We start from the raw sequence: 14,521 nt of genomic DNA on the forward strand, positions 1-14,521 counted from the left end.
TTGGAGAGGTTTTTGCTATAGGGCGTGTGTGTTCGCCAGACAGAGAGAGACATAGAGACAGAAAGCAAGAAATCACCCCCCAGGGGGGATGGCCACGCTGCAATCCCTTCTCCTCCATTCTCCTCTCGGGATCCTGGGCATGCATGCACACGCGCCTGGCATGAGTTTTAAGCCACCGGGTCTGGGACTCGAACCACAGTCAAGTACCTGGAAATCCAGCGACATAGCCATTATGCTAACTGTTGGTCCATCCAATTACTTTTTGATGTATGTCAAGAGCTCTGTCTATAAAAGTAGGCCATTAAGAGTTAGCTCACAGGAGGAGAGTTTTAGTACAGTCTCTTGCAAGAACTAAACAGTCAATTACTATCAATTCCCACCATCCTTATATGGGAAATTGTAAGAGATCCAACTGGTCAATTGGACTTTGATACCATCTTATCTACATCTCAGTAACAACTCAACCTCTCTCCGGTGAAACTCTAAGATGTTGTGGTTGAAGAATCTAGCCCTCATGGCTTCTGGATTTACTGTTATTATACACTTTATTACTTGCAGTAGTATTTTTAGGGAGAAGTACAGTTTTAAAGCAGATATGTCTATCAACCAGAAAAGAGACAACAAGTTCCAGGAGGTGAGGAAGTTCTTCCACAATTTGAAAGAGGAAATACACACCATATAAAAGAATCCAACGGAGCTGTTAGAGATGAAGGCTATAATACATGAAATCAAAACCTCCCTTGAAAATATTAAAAGCATATTAGACCATGCAGAAGATCGAATCTCAGATGTTGGAAACAAAGCTTCTGACTTAGAAAAAAAAATCAAAAAGACTTAGAAAATAAACTAAAAAAGTGAGCAAAATATGTAAGAAATACTAGATACAATTAAGTGCCCAGATATCTGAATATTCTGTATCCCAGAAGGTGATGAAACTAGTAAGGACATTGATCATCTATTCCATGAAATTCTGAATGAAAACATTCCAAACCTAGAGAGGCATTCAGATATACAGATCAAAGAAATACAAGAATATCTTCTACAAGGCACATCATAGATTGACCCAAACCACAGACAAAGACAAGATACTTAAATTGGCAAGAGAGAAAAGTCAGGTTACTTACAAAAGTTATCCCATCAGGTTAACATCAGACCTCTTATCAGAAACAATGTGAGCAAGGAAAGAATGGGAAAACATGTTTAAAGCGTTAAATGAAAAACAATTTCAACCAAGAATACTATATCCAGTAAGATTATCCTTCATATGGGAAGAAAAGATAAAAACATTCTCAGATAAACAAAACCCGAAAGAATTTACCAACACCAGGCCAGCTCTTGAAAAAGTTCTGAAGGGAGTGCTAAACCAGGAAAACTACAGGCAGACAGGTAGAAATAAGAGAACAAAAAGCAACCAAGAAAATGACCAACTTAATGGTAGGGACAAGTCCAGAATTATTAACATTAAATGTTAACTTCCAGGATTTAAATGAAAAGATCAGACCACAGTAACACTGCAAATTCGACAGAATAGAGATTAATTACATGAGACAGAACTGGTGAAGGAGAATTTTATGACTTTTGACTAAAATTTTACTGATTTTCTTCTATGCTTTGTTTTTCAGATTTAAGATTTTGCTTTCTTTTGAGCTGCTGATAGGTTGAGGAATTATTTTAAATTTTTTTTTGTTTGTTTTTTAAGTAAAACAAACTTTTCTCCCTTCCTGACCCCTCTGGAATTGGAAGATACTTGTGAGTATTCTTATTTTGTGGCAGAATGTTTATTTGTATAAGTATAATAATACCTGTTGCTTTGTATCAGAAATTGAAAAAACTCATTATTGCTGGGGTCTTGACTAGAATGTCATATCTGAAGATATGACCAAAAAGCTATGGACCTAAGGTAGAGCTCACGAAGGCCAATAGAGTCTCTTGAAAGGTTGCTTGGCACCATAAACAGTTCTGTTGACAGAGAGGATTAGAGAAGCCATATGAAAGAATTTATGCTGTAAAATATCCTGGACTTATTCAGCGCAGCATTGTAATAAGTAGAGATTCCAAAAGAGCAAGCACAAACAAATGATTACCTTGAGGAAGAGTTTGAAGGAAGACAAAGACACTGATCTTTGTTAGCAGATGGTAAATCACAGAATACTCGATAGGCAGAGCTGAGTTGCGAAGGTTCACGTGTGAGTTATGTGCTGAGTGTTTGCTTTTTAACAGTTTGAGTAGTTGACATGTAAATATTTTCTCAAACATATTAAAAACCATACTGTCTCTGTTATTATTGAGTCACAGACAAATTATAATAAATATTTTGAAAGTTATTAAAATTCAGGGTTTTTTTAAATTTCGAAAGTTGTTTATAAACTGTCAACTATGGAGTATGAGCAAACATTTTTTTATCTGTAAAGTAAATGTTTGTGGGAAAATATAAAAAAAATGAATAAAATAAAATTTATAAAAGGATATGTCTGTCAACCTAACTTTGCACGCACACTCCTTAGTCCAAAGTAAAGCATAAGAGAAGTATATTTCTAAGCATTCCATTTTATAACCCAGAAAATTAATTCCAAAGATTTTGTGAACTGCTCAACATTATGCCAGCCCTTCTCTTGACATTTTGTTATTTTTTTTTTCATGAAATTATTTTTATGTTACAGTTGAAAATTATAAATCCAAAGATTTGGGACTATGCAATACATTACTATGTATAAAGAGATTACTAATGCTAATTCTTCAACCATCATGAATATCCTTTCTCTCTCTCTTTTCTTTTTTTTTTTTTTTTTCTAAATTGAAATAGTTCTTCAGGTTGGAGTAGACAGAAGCAAAAATAAGAATTAAGTCACGAACTTTGTCTTCCCGGCAAATGGCTTAAATGAAGGTCACCTCTGAACAATATCTATACAAGGGCACTTTTAAAAAGTTCATGGAAACATGGAATGACAGAATGGGTTTATTTTGATTTAAAAACTTTTCGAAATCCCTGTATAGTTTTTACATGTTACACATATTATGAACTTTCTGAAGGGCTCTCCTATTTCTTTCTTTCTTTCTTTCTTTCTTTCTTTTTTTTTTTTTGAAGAGGTTTTTGCTATAGGGTGCGTGTGCTTGCCAGACAGACAGAGAGAGACAGAGAGACAGAAAGCGAGAAATCACCCCCTGGGGGGATGGCCATGCTGTAATCCTTTCTCCTCCATTCTCCTCTTGGGATCTTGGGTACCCATGCACACACGCCTGGTGTAAGTTTTAAGGCACCGGGTCTAGGACTCGAACCGCGGTTGACTATATGGGAGTCCAGCAACATAGCCATTATGCTAACTGCTGGTCCCAGGGCTCTCCAATTTCTCTATTTAGCCTGTATTTCTCTTGTTCTTGGTATAGTTTTAACCACAACCCGCACACTTCCCCACCCCCCAGCCCCCAGGGTGCTACACTCACAGGAGATGAGAGAGACAAAGATAGAGAGAGGGAAAATGAGAAATCACTACCTGGGGGGTGGCCATGTCATAATCCCTTTTCCTCCATTTCCTTCCTGGGATTTTGGGCATGCACACATGTGCAGTGTGATTTTCAAGCCACCAGGTCTTGGACTCGAACCACAGATCTATGTAGGAATCCAGCTGCCCTAATCACCAAACTTCTTGCTACCCCACTCTCCCCCTCCTCTTCTATTACTTTCTGGGAGTGTTTGCTAAACACAAACCACTTTCCATGTTTTCTTTTTCGGACCCTATTATTCCTTTTCATGTTGTATTTTTAAAAAATACTTGCCTGGTTATGTGTTTATATGCTAAGAATGCAATTGTAAAAATAATTTAAAACTTACTAAATGTTTGCAATAGTAATTAAATCACTATGTCAAGCAGAATTTAGTATCTAAACTGTGTTTTCACAATTGTATTTTATAGCGTATTATAAGTTACTTTAAAGTACCACCTTTGAGGGGAAAAGTATTCTACCCCTTAAAAACTCTGTGTTAATGTTTAGTTTTTGTGAAGCAAATCTCCTCACTTCACATAGATCCTATTAAATCACTATTATGACTAAATGTAAGTATACATTGCCAAATACAATTCTTGTTAGTTCCCATACCTAAAGCATGCTATTGCAGGATAAATATTTGATACTAGAATTTAAAACCCTCTGAGCAGCAGCTGCGGCTTCTTTCTCTTGGTGTCACAAACATTTATTAAGCAGGAATTTTCTAGCTTCTCTTGACAGTGTCCAGCTCACACACAATCCCCTGTGATTTGTTTCCATCCTTTCTTGCTCAAAGACCATTTTAGCAGTATTTCTGAGAACACAGAGTTGCTGTGAAACCATGATGTTACCAGCTAATCAGAGGAATGAAAACAAGTATTTGAACTTTAATGAAACATACACACTGAGAATTGGCAGAGACAGTTTTCAACAGGACCAGTGTCTTGTGAATGAGGCATTGACTAAACTGTATTCTGGACTTTTTTTCCATGGTTGTTTGCTTAGTGACTAGATTTGGGAAATAAGAGTATTGTACTCTGAAGCAAGGCACTGACTTGCTTGCTGCCCGCCATAACAAGATGATGATTCCCATGGGAGCAATGGGCAGCTATGCTTACTTCCAGTTCTAAAAAATTTCAAGTTTCCTAAGCTTAGAACTTCCCTCTTTAGGGACCAACAGATGGTTGTAAGATTTCTGTTGCTGGACTCTCACATAGTCGACCACAGTTCAAGTCTCACATATGGTGGCTTAAATGCAGGCCAGGCACGTGTGCGTGCATGCCCAAAAACCCTGAGATGAGAATGGAGAAGAGATTGTAGTGTGGTCATCCTCCCTGGTGTGATTTCTTGTTTTCTGTCTCTCTAGTGAGCATATGCACTCTATAGCAAAATCTCTCTTAAATAAAATAAAGAAGTTTTCTCTTTAAACCCATTATGTTTTGGCGGTCATCTGGGCCTATTCAATGCCTCCCTATAAAAACTGGAGTTCTTTTAACCTATGCAAAAATTCAGATATTTTGGGCAATGTTAGTGTAAGGAGAAAGAGTCCTTTGTCTCTGTCTTCGAAGTCTTGTGCCTTATTTCAGCATTCATAGAACTGTGTGGTAGGCTAACTGGCCATCTTGCAAGTTAGGTAAAAATTTCAGACCCTTTAAGGAATTTTCTAGCTTCTCTTGACAGTGTCCAGCTCACACACAATCCCCTGTGATTTGTTTCCATCCTTTCTTGCTCAAAGACCATTTTAGCAGTATTTCTGAGAACACAGAGTTGCTGTGAAACCATGATGTTACCAGCTAATCAGAGGAATGAAAACAAGTATTTGAACTTTAATGAAACATACACACTGAGAATTGGCAGAGACAGTTTTCAACAGGACCAGTGTCTTGTGAATGAGGCATTGACTAAACTGTATTCTGGACTTTTTTTCCATGGTTGTTTGCTTAGTGACTAGATTTGGGAAATAAGAGTATTGTACTCTGAAGCAAGGCACTGACTTGCTTGCTGCCCGCCATAACAAGATGATGATTCCCATGGGAGCAATGGGCAGCTATGCTTACTTCCAGTTCTAAAAAATTTCAAGTTTCCTAAGCTTAGAACTTCCCTCTTTAGGGACCAACAGATGGTTGTAAGATTTCTGTTGCTGGACTCTCACATAGTCGACCACAGTTCAAGTCTCACATATGGTGGCTTAAATGCAGGCCAGGCACGTGTGCGTGCATGCCCAAAAACCCTGAGATGAGAATGGAGAAGAGATTGTAGTGTGGTCATCCTCCCTGGTGTGATTTCTTGTTTTCTGTCTCTCTAGTGAGCATATGCACTCTATAGCAAAATCTCTCTTAAATAAAATAAAGAAGTTTTCTCTTTAAACCCATTATGTTTTGGCGGTCATCTGGGCCTATTCAATGCCTCCCTATAAAAACTGGAGTTCTTTTAACCTATGCAAAAATTCAGATATTTTGGGCAATGTTAGTGTAAGGAGAAAGAGTCCTTTGTCTCTGTCTTCGAAGTCTTGTGCCTTATTTCAGCATTCATAGAACTGTGTGGTAGGCTAACTGGCCATCTTGCAAGTTAGGTAAAAATTTCAGACCCTTTAAAGTTCTTGGGACGTATTTTGGCAACAAAAATGGCATACTGATGACAAGGATTTCTGTAAGAGGATGTATGAAAGGCTAACCACAGAATGTAAGAAAAGTTTCAAGAAGCAGGCAGAACCAATTGGTCAAACAGAAAATAAATTTTTCTTCATTTTATTGCTTGTTAAAAAGAAGAAATTGGGGAGTCAGTTACATGCTGACAACCCAAAATTAGGTTCAAAGACAGCTGTCATAGCAGTGTGCCATGGCTGCTGATTCTCTTCTAGGCAGAACCTTGGTCAGGGTAAGAAGGAGAAAAGAAAGAGGGAGAGTTTCTCAGCAATGTGGTGGGAACTTCAGGTCCACCCAGTTGTAAAAACTAGTATTAAAATTAGTAGAAGAGTTTCATTTACTTTCAGAAAATAGTCATAGTGATGACCATCTATACTAATGCTTTAGAAACAGATATATCATTATAATGTTTGCTAATTAATTCCAGAGGAAAGGGGAGTAACATGTAATGCTTGTTCAGGAAGAATGGAAATTACTATCTTACGACTCACTCCCTCCTGCATTTTTCATGTCAATCTTAGATCTACTAGAGATTACAGTGAAAAATCTGGGTTTTTGTTTTTGTTTTTGTTTTTGTTTATTTTCTTGTAATGGGTCCTTAAGGCTATAAGGAAGCTTTGATCTTCTGGGAAAGAATGCCCTAAGAAACAACTCCTGGGAGAAACCATAAGGGAATCATTGACTAAAATTAAGGCTCTTACTATTCTGGAGTTTATATTTCTGACCATGGTGACCCACTAAAAAAAAAAAAAAAAGAGAGAAACAAGTAAATTTAGATCAATTCTTGTGAAATAAATATAGACAAATTCTTATCACCAAGGGCAGTACTCTGGGAACAGAAATAAATGCATCTTTCTTATTGGCTTGCAGTTCTTTTCTCTTTCCATCTCACTGATTTCTGCTTCCCCTCTATGACAACCTCAGATGCTTTAAAGAGAAGGATTAAGGCTAGATACAGGTCTCTTTGTCTCTGAGAGGAACCAAAGGCCTTACATCAAATCACGTTGGAGAACTTTGGGGAGGAGAATAACACAATTCAAAACATGTGTCTTTGATGGATACAGATACTCAAGTTACTCATGCGTGAGGGGGTACCCAAGTTCAACCCATAGGTCTCTGGCTGTGTTTGTAGTTAGAAAGAAAAGCTAAGTGATGTTATGACTGGGACCCATCAGGGCAATCCAATGTGCTATTTTTGTGACTTCTACTACTAATGTATACTTGTTTTGGGACCAGCAATTGGCGTAATGGCTATGTCACTGGACTCCCATGTATTCGATTGTGGTTTGAGTCCCAGACCCAGTGACTTAAACTCATGCCGGGCATGTATGTGAGCATGCCCAAGATATTGAGACAAGAATGAAGGAAAAGGGATTGCGGCGTGGCCATCCCCCCTGGGGGTGGGGGTGGGGTGATTTCTCTCTTTCTGTCACTCTGTCTCAGTCTTTCTGGCAAGCACATGAGCTCTATACCAAAAACCTCTCAAAAACAAAAACCCTCTCCTAAATAAATAAATAAATAATCTTCTCTCAGTGGGTAGAACTCATACTTCTAGCCTATAGTCCGCTTTATGAATCTTGTTATAATTTTGCTGGTTCTTAGGATTTTGTCAATGGCCTAGATGTTTGGTCTGAACACAAATCAAAGTTACTGACCAAACTATTTGTATTTCACTTGCAGGTATTCAAAGTAAGGGCCTATTCTTAGATGAATTCAACTAAACTCCACCTTTTATTTGTGCCTTCATTATCCAGATCGGTAACTTGGCTGCCTAATTCCATCATTGTACTGGACAAGCAGAGTCCTTCCTTATAGAGTGATTCTGTGTTTCTAAAGATGGCCATTTTATTAATGAATAAAAGAAACTACCATTGTGAGTTCTCAGCAATAGAGAAGAATTTTCTACTTAAAACTTGAAAAGAGAAATTTTTCCTGACAAAAGCAAAGCAGTCTGTAAATGCCTGATATTATACCTATGAAAGTCACTTAGCAGAGATTTTGCAGAGTGTACTTGCAATTCAACTCCTGTCACTTGCTAATTCTACTGCTTTAAGAAAATCAAAACTCCTAAGGATTCAATGTTACTATTTTAAAAGGGGAAATAGGATGGTTTTAAATATAAAAGCAACACCTGTGAAAATGCATTCTGTCTGCAAGGCACTCTACAAATATTTATTATTTTCTAGCCTTTATGTTCATTTATGCTATAGAAACAGAAATTTGGCAATATAAATATAGCTCACCAACAATACATTAAACCAAAATTGGAAAAGAAAGACCATGACTTTAAAGCATTTAGCATTTTAGTGTAAAACCATGCTGTACCACTACATTGGGGAACCTGGGTGTGGTATACAACTAGGAAGGAAGGAAGATTAAAGAGGAAAGATAATGAAAACCAGAAAGACAAAAAACTGCACTTCATACCAAGACCATAAAGTAGTTATCTATATATTAGTTTGGGTTATTTATATGAAACCCTAACATGTAATAAAAATAATTTACTTCACGTGGTTTGTCAATTAATGTGGACCTAAATACTTTTAACTAATAGTGAAATGCACTACTTTGTCAAAAGAACTCTTTAACTATTGCTTAAGAAAACTACCTGAACTTTTTCAGTTTATCAGAAGTTACTAAATATGATCTTAATTTTCACACTGGAAGAAACAAGTAAGAAATATTGCAGATTTCTCTGCAATTTACTTATGCCTGTTTGCCTTTCTTAGAGACCATAACAATGACATATTTCTTTTGTAGTTCATAGTGCCTTTGACCTTATCGTTAGTTTTTGTACAAGCTAAACATGACTTATTTCCATTTATGTAAATAACTTTCTTAACCTAATTACCTTTTTTATCTTTATAGACTTTCATATTGAATTTTTTACATTTTATATTAGCCTATTTAATAAATTATAAATCATAATTATTTCACAAATCACATTTGACCTTCTATATGTGGATGCATCCGCAACTATAGTCAATGAAATATAAAAATAATTACCCTGGACTTTGATTTAAAACATCTAACCTTTAAAATTCCAATGGATCTTCAAAAAAATCCATTATTTAAAATGCCACCACTTCTCAGCTACACAACACAAATCTAATCAATATGTGGTGTTTTCCTATAATATTCAATGCAAAATATTCTTTTGTGAGGAATAAAAAGTTAATATAAAATATGTAAAGTTGAATTCCAAAAACTATGTAGAAGAATAAAATAAGGGAGAATATAGAACATACCACAAGAATGGCACAATAGACTAAGGATTTAAGTGAAGTAAATATTCATATTTGCCTGGGTGATAATCAGTTACGATCCAAAGATTAAGGCTGAAGTTTCAGACTTAAGCATAAGTATCAGTTTAAATCAGGATAAGTCAAAAATAGGGTAAGTGAGAAGGCATTTTACTTACTCATTTCTCTCTCTAAGCATTTACTGAACTTGTGTCAAGAATGGTGCGAAGTTTTGGGAACAAATTACGTAACATATTTCTTTCCATTATGGCATGAGGATCAGAAAGAAATAAAACATTAAAGCGTGTGTGGGGGCCAGCAAGTGACTAGTAGTTATGGCACTAGACTCCCACATGGTTGACTCGCAGTTTGAGTTCCAGATGTGGCAACTTGAAAATCACACCAGGCACATGTGCATATGTGCCCACAATCCAAGCAGGAGAATGGAGGAGAAGAGATTGTGTTGTGGCCCTTTCCCCGAAAGGTGACTTCACACTTTCCCTCTCACTGTCTCTCTCTCTCTTTTTCTCTGAGACACACTCCCTATGGCAAAATAAATAAATAAATAAACTTAAATAAATAAAAATGTAGAAAAAAAAGCAAGATGAAGCCCAGCTGTCGTGGCACAAGCTATAGGGCACCATTGCATGAGGCTAGAATCTGGTGGGAGGAATGTGGTCAGATCACTGTCTAACCTAATTAGTCTGAGTATGGAGGTGCGAACCTCCAATCTTAGCCTACGGGGAAATGGGGCAGAGGACTGTAATGGCAAGACTCTGCCAAAAAACAAAAACAAACAAAATACTTAGCTTTATCTCTCTTCCTTTTTTTCCTCGTCTTTCTCTCTAGCTCTCAGATAATAGTAATAAAATAATTAATTTATTAAAAAGAAGATAAGTAGCTCTAATAAGGGTAATTTCCAACACCTGAAAAGAATAGGCAACATTGCAACAAAGGAGAATCTGAAGGAAGATCAAAAGCTAAAATAGGGGCCAGCAGATGTCATGGTGGTCAAGGCATGTGGTCAACTGAGATTCAAGTCCCAAACCTGGTGGCTTGCATTCTCACTTTCCCTCTCTCTCTCTTTCTGTCTCTGGTCAGTACACGTGCCCTATAGTAAATTAAAAATATTAAATTAAATAATTTTTTTAAAAAGCTGAAATAGTTATGCAGTTTAACATAAAAATATAATGACAAATTTATGGAAAAAGAACAAAATAGGGACCACAAGAAGGCGTGATGGTTACAGTGCTGTACTCCCACACGGTGGACCGCAGTTTGAGACCTGAATCTGGTGACTTGAAACTCACAGTTGGGCAGTTGGGTGCGTGTACATGCATGCCCAAAATTCTGAAAGGAGAATGGAAGTGAAGAGTTGAAGTGTCCTCTGGGGAGTGATTTCTCGCTTCCTGTCTCTCTGTCTCTCTCTTTTTCTGGTGACCGCATGAGCCACATAGCAAAACCTCTCCAAAAATAATGTTGTGACAGTTAAATCCAAGAATACAGAAAACATTGAGTGCAAACATGATACAGTTTATGATAGAGCTTAACAAAATCAAATATTCAATGACTATTATTATTACACTATCATTTTTAAAATTGCACTTTTTAAAATCAGGAAAATTACATGATAAGAACTGCCTTTTATGAAAATTAATTGAACACTCTTAAATATAAATGAAAATTGAGGAAATATTAGAAGTATGGGTGCCAGTGTTTCATTTTGGGTAATTTCTGTTCCTTTGTCTTCAAAGGTTATTAATTTTTCATTATTGCCTAATCCACCATTGCCAAAGTCACCATTGGGTGACTTTTCAAATCTGACTTGAGAAATCATTGCAGAGTGCATTACTAGCTGTGTGGTGAGGGTCATTTTATATTTTTTGTGTTTCTGGTTAATATGCTTTTTTTTTTCTCTCTATTCTAAATTATACACTATGTAAACAAGAAAGATGAATTTTGTCACTAGTATTATTTCCAGCTTAGTTTCTATGGATTAATTTTAAAAATTTTTGGTGCTTTTCAGTATATCAGTCTGGCAGGTTTGGTTATATTTGTTCCTAAGTATTTCATATTTTGATACTACTTTGAATATTTTTTCTATTTCTAATTGCTACTTGTTAGTTTATAGAAATAAAATAAAAATGATTTTTTCATGTTGCCCTTTTATTCTACAATTTTGTAAACTTTCTTACAATTCTAATGACTTTTGTAGCTTTCATCATATATTCTACATATATTATCATACTTTTGGCAAATAAAGATATTATATATAATATTTTACAATCTCAAATCCTTTTATTTTGTTTTCTTTGTTATTGCACTGTCAAGGAACTTTAAACAATGTTGAATAATAGTGACAGTAGAGGTATCTGTCCTCGTTCTAGAGGAAGGGTATTTTATCTTTCACCGTTAGTTATGATGTTACCTGTAGAGTTTTCAAAGATGGCCTTCTATTCCTTTTTACTCCTATTGTAATAAATATATTTTTAGCATGAGTATGTGTTAAATTTTTATAATGTTCTCTCTTCAACTATTGACTACATGATTAAAAAAAAATATTTGGTCAGTAATGTGGGTTACCCTGTTTAATATTTGTTACTTCTTAAATGGGGCATGGTTCTTTGTATCTTTAAAGGATTTTGTCCATTTTATCTTGTCAAAATTATTGAAATGACATTTGAGAATGATCCTTTATTGCCCTTTTAAAGTCCATAATTCCTCTTTAGTTTTTTCTTTCTTTCTTTCTTTTTTTTTTTTTTTTAATTTGCTGTAGAGCACATGCACTCACTGGAAAGAGGCAGAGGGAGAGAGAGAGAGATAGAGAAAGCAAGCCCTTCAAGGGTGACCATGCCACAATTCCTTCTCCTCCTCTCTCTTCTTAGGATATTAGGTTCACACACACATGTACCTGGTATGCTTTTTACGTAGCTAGGTCTGGGACTCAAATGCACTATTGGCCGTGGGGAATCCAGCCACCTTAATCACGATGCTACCTGGCTGGTTCATTCGATGGTTTTCAATATTATTAACTTGTGTTTTTCTCTTATCCTAATTAGGCCATATAGCAACTTATTATTTGTGTTGAATGAAGTGTATGTTTCATGAACAATTTAGAGGAATGTATATTTATTCTTGGTGGGTTGTGTTCTATAAATACCAATTTGGTCAAGTTAGTTGACAATGTTTAACACTTCAATATCATTACTGAAACTTTGTCGATTTGTATCAGCTACTACAAAAGGAAGGTTAGAATCACCAATTATGATTGTGGAATTGTCTATTTCTCTTTATAAATCTATCAATGTGTTTAGAAGTTGTTTCTAGGTAAATTTACATTAGAAATATGTCTGCTTGAAGAATTGATTCCTTTATTAGTATGAAATGCACCTTACTAAGTCTGATACTATTCCTCTTTTCAAATTCTATTTCTCTGAAATTAATGTAACCCATTCACCTTTTTTGGATTGGTGTTTGGATGATGTCTTTTTCAATAACTTTAATTTATGTGTGCCTTTAAATTTAAAGTGAATTTTTATACAGAGAATATAATTGTGTTTTGCTTCTTTATTCATCTGACAGCCTCTGCCTTTCAGCTAGACTATTCAGATCATTACCTTTATTTATATGCTGAACTTAATTAAGTATATCATTTAAATTTTTCTCTTCATTTATCTATTCATTTTTCTTATACAGTCTTATTGAAATGTAATTCACATGCCACACAATTCATCCATTTAAATGGAGTAATTCAATAAATGGCTTTTAGTATGTTTACAGAGTTGTGCATTCATTACCACAATCAATTTTAAAGTATTTTCATTATTTTTCAAGGAAAACCTTGCTTTCTACTCTATCCTATAGATACCTCCCACATACAAGCCTTAGGCAAACACTAGCCTACTTTCCTTCTCCACAGTTTACCTATTCTGGACATCTCATATAAATAAAACCATGCAATGTAGAGTTTCTTTGTGACCGATTTCCTTCCATTAGCATAATATTTCCAAGGTATTTCCATATTGTAGAATACCTCAATTCTTCATTTATTTATTGCTATATGAGATTCTATAGTTTATACATTTTATTATCCATTCGTCAGTTGACAGCCATTTGGTCTGCTTCTACTTTTTGATTTCTATGACTATTACTGCTGTAAACATTTATATACAAGTTTTTTTGTGTGTACATGTTTTCATTTCTCTCGGGTATGTATCTTGGAATGGAATTGGTGGCATATATGGTATTTCCACTTTCAACCATTTGAGAAACCATCACACTATTTTACAAGGTTCTACTATTTCACATCGTAATGAGTAGTATAGGAAATTTCCAATTTCTCCACATCTTTGCACACATACACACAGACACACACACACACAGGCATATATATAAATCTGCATCCTAGTGAGTGTGAAATAGTACATTATTTTGATATGCATTTTTCCAGTGGTTAATGATATTGAGCAACATTTAATGTAATTTGTGGTCATTTGTATATCTTTGAAGAAATGTATATCTAGATCTTTTGCCCACTTTTAATTAGATATTTACTCATTCATATTGTCATCTGGTATTTTTTCCTTATTCCTCTTTTCTGCCTTTTTATTGAGTTAAGAATCTTTTATTGAATCAATTTGCCCCTGCTATTGGGTCATTAGCCATATTTCATGCATGGTTAAGTTATCAGAGCCTATCCTCAAATAATATCACAAATCCTACAATATATGTATACAAACTTTTCTCTAAATAATTACATTTTCATATTTTTTCATAGTAGAGGGTCTCACTGTGTCATACATGCCATGATCCTCCTGCCTCAACTACCCAAGTGAAACAACAGGCATGTGCCATGTGCCACCATACCTGGCTTTCAGAAATCAAACTCAAGCCTCCTATATGGCCCCAGCCTGCAGAGCTCATCTTAGCAGTGCATGCTACCACACATGACCAAACAATTCTTGTAAAGGTACTAAAAATGTTTTTAAAGGTTATTATATTTACCTATATGTTTAGTATATCTTGTGGTTTATATTCCTTAAAATCAATCCCAATTCTAATCTTGTGTAATTTCCAACTTTTTTTTTTTCTTTTCTTTTCTTTTTTTTTTTTTTTTTTTTTAGGGTTTTTTTTTTTGGGGGCGGGGCCCTC

Source organism: Tupaia chinensis, unplaced genomic scaffold (genome assembly GCF_000334495.1).
Source record: "Tupaia chinensis unplaced genomic scaffold, TupChi_1.0 Scaffold000547_1, whole genome shotgun sequence".
Classification (NCBI taxonomy): domain Eukaryota; kingdom Metazoa; phylum Chordata; class Mammalia; order Scandentia; family Tupaiidae; genus Tupaia; species Tupaia belangeri.